An 8,408-nucleotide genomic window follows, 5' to 3' on the forward strand; every position below is an offset into this window, starting at 1 on the left:
ATTATAACCAATTAGATCCCTGGAACCAACCACTTTAGGCTGTAGTGGTACCATGTGATTATAAACCAATTAGATCCCTGGAACCAACCACTTTAGGCCTGTAGTGGTACCATGTGATTATAACCAATTAGATCACTGGAACCAACACTTTAGGCCTGTAGTGGTACCATGTGATTATAACCAATTAGATCCTGGAACCAACCACTTTAGGCTGTAGTGGTACCATGTGATTATAACCAATTAGATCCCTGGAACCAACCACTTTAGGCCTGTAGTGGTACCATGTGATTATAACCAATTAGATCCCTGGAACCAACCACTTTAGGCCTGTAGTGGTACCATGTGATTATAACCAATTAGATCCCTGGAACCAACCACTTTAGGCCTGTAGTGGTACCATGTGATTATAACCAATTAGATCCCTGGAACCAACCACTTTAGTCCTGTAGTGGTACCATGTGATTATAACCAATTAGATCCCTGGAACCAACCACTTTAGGCCTGTAGTGGTACCATGTGATTATAACCAATTAGATCACTGGAACCAACTACTTTAGGCCTGTAGTGGTACCATGTATATAACCAATTAGATCACTGGAACCAACCACTTTAGTCCTGTAGTGGTACATGTGATTATAACCAATTAGATCCCTGGAACCAACCACTTTAGGCCTGTAGTGGTACCATGTGATTATAAACCAATTAGATCACTGGAACCAACTACTTTAGGCCTGTAGTGGTACCATGTGATTATAACCAATTAGATCCCTGGAACCAACCACTTTAGGCCTGTAGTGGTACCATGTGATTATAACCAATTAGATCACTGGAACCAACCACTTTAGGCCTGTAGTGGTACCATGTGATTATAACCAATTAGATCCCTGGAACCAACCACTTAGGCCTGTAGTGGTACCATGTGATTATAACCCATTAGATCCCTGGAACCAACCACTTTAGGCCTGTAGTGGTACCATGTGATTATAACCAATTAGATCCCTGGAACCAACCACTTTAGGCCTGTAGTGGTACCATGTGGACTTGGTCCACATTTTGTTACGTTACAGCCTTATTCTGAAATGGATTAAAAAATAAAAATCCTCGGCTACTATACACAATACTCCATAATGAAAAAGCAAAAACAGTTATTTTGACTTTTTGCTAAGTTATTAAAATATAAAACAGATATATTATTTACATAAGTATTCAGACCCTTTGCTATGAGACTTGAAATTGAGCTCAGGTGCATCCTGTTTCCATTGATCATCCTCAATGTTTCTACAACTTGATTGGAGTCCACCTGCGGTAAATTCCATTGATTGGACATGATTTGGAAAGGCACACACCTGTCTATATAAGGTCCCACAGTTGACCGAGCATGTCAGAGAAAAAACCAAGCCATGCGGTCGATGAATTGTCGTAGAGATCAGAGACAGGATTGTGTCGAGGCACAGATCTGGGGAAGGGTACCCAAATTCTGCAGAATTGAAGGTCCCCAAGAACACAGTGGCCTTCATCATTTTTAAATGGAAGAAGGTTGGAACCACCAAGACTGTTCCTGAGCTGGCCGCCCGGCTAAACTGATCTTGTTTGGTCGGGGAGGTGACCAAGAACAAGATGGTCACTCTGACATAGCTCTAGAGTTCCTGTGGGATGATGAGAACCTTCCAGAAGGACAACATCTCTGCAGCACTCCACCAATCAGGCCTTTATGGTAGAGTGGCCAGATGGAAGCCACTCCTCAGTAAAAGGCACATGACAGCCCACTTGGAGTTTGCCAAAAGGGACCTAAAGGACTCTCAGACCATGAGAAACAAAGATTCTCTGGTCTGATGAAACCAAGATTGAACTCTTTGGCCTGAATGCCAGCGTCACGTCTGGAGGAGACCTGGCACCATCCCTACGGGAAGCATGGTGGTGGCAGCATCATGCTGTGGGGATGTTTCTCAGCAGCAGGGACTGGGAGACCAGTCAGGATCGAGGCAAAGATGAACGGAGTGAAATACAGAGAGATCCTTGATGAAAACCTGCTCCAGAGCACTCAGGACTCACAGTGGGGCGAAGGTTCACCTTCCAACAGGATAACGACTCTAAGCACACAGCCAAGACAAGGCAAGGGTGGCTTCAGGACAAGTCTCTGAACGTCCTTGAGTGTACCAGCCAGACCCGGACTTGAACCTGATCGAACCTCTCTGGAGAGACCTTTAACTAGCTGTGCAGCAACGTTCCCCATCCAACCTGACAGAGCTTGAGAGGATCTGCAGAGAAGAAATGGAGAAACTCCCCAAATACAGGTGTGCCAAGCTTGTAGCGTCATACCCAAGAGACTCGAGGCTGTAATCGCTGGTGAAGGTGCCTCAACAAAGTACTGAGTAAAGGGTCTGAATACTTATGTAAGATGTGAAATTTCATATTTAGCAACAACGAAAAATTCCTGTTTTTGCTTTGTCATTATTGTGTATCGTTTGTAGATTGATGTTGAAAAAATACTATAATCGTTTTTATATAGGCTGTAACACAACAAAGTGTTTAAAAAGTCAGGGTCCGAATGCTTCTGAAGGAACCGTGTAACCAATCAGGTCCCTGGAACCTCCGACCTGCATCTTTTCAACATTTCTGATTGGTCAGGAGACGACGCAAATAACAAATGAATTGATTTGTTTAATTAATGTTTCTATTTCTCTGTCTCAGATCTATTTTGAGATGGAATCTTCGTCGGTGGCGATGGCAGTGTGTCTTCATTTCCAGAAGTCCCCCAGTGTAGTTCAGAACAAACCTCTGAAGGTCAACATGCTGGCCAAGGTTAACAGCCACTGCAGCCCAGCCCAGAAGACATCTGTTGTCAGGTAAATATCTTCACTTTCATTAACGTCCAGATTTTATCCGTCAGTCCATCCATCCAATCAAGCATTGTATGACGACAATAGGATACAATTAGGGTCCATTGTTTTTCCTCGTCAGGGAACAACTCCTGTCCCATATGTTCCTCTGGAGACCTTTTTAGATGTAAACATCACTTATTTATAATCTACGTGTTTGTCATTTCAGCACCAAAGCCAAGAAGAAACCGATCAAAGGCAAGAAGCCTGTAGCTAAAGGTGTGGCAGCACCAGTTAAACCTGTTACTTCCACAACCACCACTACCAGCACAATGCTGCGGTCTCATCCTCTCAGCCTGTTGCTGTGGCTACCAAGCAACCGGGTGACGACGTCATCGTCGCGGAGGCCAAGCAACCAGGAAGTGACGTTGCGGTGATGAATTCGACGGAAAGGCAACGGTGGCGGAGTGGAGGAAAAGGGGTGGGATTTCCTCGACAAAAGATGGGAAGAAGAAGAACGGCCATCCTCAAAGAGGATGGAGGGATGGAAACTGAGAGGAGGCAAAAAAATAAGGAAGACCCTGCGACCGTCGAACACGGCGTTTCCGCCTCGTTACCTACGGTTACCGTGTCCGCTCCCAAGGAAGAGGTCGCCTGGAAACCCAGAGCACCGACGGCGTGCCTCGACCAATGAAGATTGCAGCAGAACCCGAACAGGTCCCACAACAGGGCAGTGATGTCATTGCGTTGTGTGTGAAACCGTGACGACTGTGGCCACAACAGAACCTTGGCTGATCTCGCTGTGGAGGGAGCTAATAACGTCAGCCAAACCCGTCGACTCCGACACCGTTGCCGCCTTTGTACCGGCACAAACCGGCCCCTGTCCCGGTAGAGTTAAATGTTGAAGACAAACCTCAGGACTTTCCTCCGGTGACTGAGGAGATCCTCAAGGCCTGGAGCAGCGGTGCACCAACACCGTAGGGGAGACTGGTGGAGGAACAGGCTAAACAGGAACAGACAGGGAGAGGGGATCCAGGCCAAGCCTCTACCCAACAAGAAGAGCCCTGCAGCTGGGGAGACGGCGGAGAAGAAGACCCCGGCTGGAGAAAAGAACCAGGGAGAGGGGATCCAGGCCAAGCCTGTTCCCAACAGAAGAGCCCTGCAGCTGGGGAGACGGCGGAGAAGAAGACCCGGCTGGAGAAAAGAACCAGGGAGAGGGGATCCAGGCCAAGCCTCTACCAACAAGAAGAGCCCTGCAGCTGGGGAGACGGCGGAGAAGAAGACCCCGGCTGGAGAAAAGAACCAGGGCCCGGCTGAGCCAGAAGAGAAGACTGGGGAGAAGAGGACGAAGAAGAAGAGGAGCCACGCCCAGAGAAGAAGTCACAGCCGGACAAAAAGCATCCGACACAAGCTAAAAAGACCACCGACACGAAGGAGACACCTTCAGGATCTGGGCAACCAGACCACAAGAATGTATGTATTATTATAATAATATGAATTTAATGGACAGATATAATTTAAACCTTGACAGATTTGAATCATCGACAGTCTGATTCATTGCCACTTAGTGTAACCGGTGTGAAATGGCTAGTAGTTAGCGGGGTGCGCGCTAATAGCGCTTCAATCGGTGACGTCACTCGCTCTGAGACCTTGAAGTAGTTGTTCCCCTCTGCAAGGGCCGCGGCTTTTGTGGTGCGATGGGTAACGATGCTTCGAGGGAGCCCAGGTAGGGGCGAGGAGAGGGATGGAAGTGTCGTGTCTTTGGCTATGCCGGATTAAGTGAGATGACATGCTATTCTATAAATCCGTTCTCTGTAATTATATAACCTAATTGAGCTAATCATGTAAATGTAATTAACTAGAAAGTAGGGGCACCACGAAAGAGTGTTTATAGAGCTGTTATCTTCCGAATAAACTCTTAAAGGCCTAGTAATATTTTACATCAATAGCAGTCAATATTAATCGTCACCTTATTTCAGTCTCATCTGAAAGTTGTAAATTCTTGGTTATCTTCACGAACCCTGGCTAACAAGTTGAATCAGCAATACAAAGTGGGTTTAATTATTTATTTACTAAATACCTAACCAACCACACAGAATTACATATACACAGAATGCAAATGATGTCATACAGAAAACGTCCCTGGTGACGGAGCCGACATGACGGCTGGTTCCCCAAAGGATTGGAGGTTGGGTTTGAGTGAAAGAGCGGGAAGACTGAGAACAAAGGAGAAGCCACGCTATCGTAAATACAGTATCTTGTGCATTCTAAATTACCGCCCATTTGGAAAAGGACAATGCAATAATATTTACTCTGAGCTGCACTTCGGTAGGTTGGTCGTAGATGCTGGCCGTGTTGGCCAACAGAGATCTTCCTGTCCTCGGAAGAATGTCTCTGGTGGTAATTGGATACGTGTGTATCGTCGTTGTGTGTTAGACTGGATACGTCGTCCATCCTTTCCTAGCCCACGTTTACAGCGGCCGCTGCTACTCAACGGCTAGGAGGTATCACTTCTGTAGTGAATAAGAGTTCAAAGTTCATACCATTCGCAACCAAAGCTCACGCTGAGGTTGGCTTCGTTCTTTAGTTATTATCTGAATCCTTCTGACATCGGACCTTCGCCCTAATGTACCGGAACAGAAGGTTACATTTTCGTCAAGGGCTATATAATGGAGGAGAGAGAGGGTGTGTTCATAGTTTATAACCCATGTCTCTTCACAGGGGCCACTGATTGAGCAGAGCTCGAACCTTATGAAAACCCAATTCTCTCATTTGGAAGCTAAAATTACATTTAATCTTTTCACAAATTTTCATATCAAACATTTAAATTGCACAATTCCATGTGAATCTGATAACTATAATGTGTGTAGACTTCCCGATACAGTTTATGTCGTCCTGTCATCAGTATAATGTCTCAGATGACAACCGAACTAACATCAATTCATTAAGTACCAACGCATATTTTCAACTGGTTCTATTACCGAAATAGGTTCCTTTCCCCCACCGTTTGATGTTCCCAGATCTATGTTTAACAAAGGCTATTCAAGAGTCCTTCAGTAGAGTTCAGAGAGAGAGGGAGGGAGAAAGGTATTTATGGGGGGTCATAAACCTACCCACAGGCCAACGTCATGACAGAAGCAATATTGTTACATTCTTTCTGCTAATATTTTAATGTATTGTACTCTAATGACTGAGGCAACTCATATGTATTTAAATGTCTAATAAAATTAATGCATCCAGGGGAAGACCCAGGCTTCTGGGGGGGAGAGGCCGGCGCGGCGACCGCTTTTCCCCAGAAAGGAGAGACTCTTCTAGGCATAGAAGCAGCCGGGCTCCTTCCGAGGAGGGGCAGGATCCTCCGACGTCGAGACATGGAAATCCTCTAGCTCCTCTTCTGGCTCCCGCAGGAGCAGCAGACAGGACGGCAGCCCCGCCAAGAAGAAGGGAGGAAAGGAGAGGAGAGGAGCAAGGTAGGAGAAGGAGAAAAGCAAGGCGTGATGGTGAATGCATGTTTTTATTTTACACTTCTACCAGGTATTGTTTGAAAGTGTGCTTTTTAAAATTATTTTTTAATGATTTCATTCTATTTCTGAGGCAAGACATTATCCAATTAAAGGTTCCTGTTGGTTCCACAGAGCCACGGCAGAGCAGTAAACGACTCTCTCCTCTAGGAGCAGGTTCCTAGAGATAAGGTGAGCGTGCTTTCCAACGGCAACGTTCTTTAAAAAACACCATTGTGTACAGAATCCATAACCGCTACAGTCTGTTGTAGCAAACTCTCATACATCTGATTTCAAACTACAGCACTTCTGTTGAACTTGGGGAAGATTGATTTGATTATGATGAATTAATTCAATGGATTCATCCTTCTCTCTCTTAAACCTCAGGCTAGTTGCTACGTGGGAGATGAGTTTGACGTCATCCCCGGTGAAGCCAACTCCTTCGATCTGGACCAGTTTCACATGGACCAGTTTGTTACTGTGGAACGAGGTGGAAGGGATGAGGCTGAGAACACCAACCCACCGCAGTCATCCTCTCTCGTCAACAAGACTCAAGATAACGCCTCGGAAAGTTCAAAACGAATCGTTCCAAACGCAAGAGGGTACCCCAGATTCCCAAATCTGAAATCTAGCCAGGAGCACAAGGAGTCACCCCCGTCCTCCTCCTCTACCCCCCCTGCTCAGAAGACTCCACGAAAAGCCGCAGCAAAAGGGCGGCAGCTAAACCTCAACCACCTGCCACCTCTGGACGCAAGACCAGGTCATCAGCAGCTGTTGTTGAAGCAACCGAAGCCGCAGAAACCAGGAAGCCGCCGCCGCCAAAGACACCACCACGCATAGCGATACGGAGGGGAGCCTGTTCCGTTGGAGACTCAGTCTCAGTCGGAAGAGGAAGTAGTAGTGGTCACTAAGGGATGTGACACGAGATGTAGTACCGTCATCCGCCACCAGATGTCAGTGTTGGACACTGCAGTGACAGACAACAAGAGAGAAAAGTGCTGTGTCAGAGAGCGATATGGAGACGACAGCTGAAAAACCTCCAGAGGTAGAGGGGAGGAGGACACTACCCAGGCTGAAAAAGGTTCCTCGATTTCTGGGTACCGAGCTCAGAATGGAGCCTGTCCACTGGAGCTTGGTCTGACCCATCCGTCTGCCTCAGCCAAGGAGCGAGACCTTCAGAAGGCCCTGGAACTACAAGAGGTGGAGAACGGTGTCGGGTCACCAGGTGCCCCGATCACTTATCGATAAGTACATGATGATGATGATGATGGTGGTGATTTCCAGATACTCGACGAAGCTGTGGACGATGACACACCTAGAGCGGAGAAGAGGCAGTCAAGACACTCAAGAACAGTCTGTATCCTATCTCGGGTTACCAGGGCGGCCTCGGCCTCCGAATCTACAGGTTCCCAGGTGCCTCAAACTACTTTAGAGGAACACGAAGAGATCTCCGACTACCAGAAGAATCTGCTTTCCAGATATCGACTCCCTAGAAGACACTGAAGACCACATGGCCGATTCCTCTCTCGCAGGCCAACGAGGCCGAAGAGATTCTCTACCCAGAGAGATGGAGGGGTTCCAGATACTAGATTCAGTCGACGATCAGACGGAAACACTCAAGCTCTGGACAACCATACACTGAATCTAAATGTCAGGAGGCTTCCAAGCTCTAAAGGGGGGCAAGAAGGCACCCCAAAGAAGGGTAAGAGGGTACCACAACTCAAAAGGTGATGACCAAGACCGCAATAGGAGAGTCCGAGGGGGTAACCCGAAAAAGAGTAACCTTGTCACCTTGGATGAGGTGAGCGAGGAGAGGAGGCTTACCCAGATGACGCCGCCGAGAGGAAGAACTGATTAAGAAACAAAAACAAACTCTGCCAAGGAGAAGCAGCGAGAGAAGGAAAGAGGGAAGGAGAGAGAGAAAGGGAGGAGGAGTAGAGAGAAGGAACGGAAGAGGGAGGAGGAGAGAGAGGAGAGGGTCGGAGTGGATACTGAGGGCTTGGTGACTTGGATGAGATCGAGAGGTGAATCAGGAGACCCCTTCAACCCAGAGGTCGAAAATATCTGCTGCTTACTTCTCCACTCTCTC

Source organism: Salvelinus namaycush, chromosome 36 (genome assembly GCF_016432855.1).
Source record: "Salvelinus namaycush isolate Seneca chromosome 36, SaNama_1.0, whole genome shotgun sequence".
Classification (NCBI taxonomy): Eukaryota; Metazoa; Chordata; class Actinopteri; order Salmoniformes; family Salmonidae; genus Salvelinus; species Salvelinus namaycush.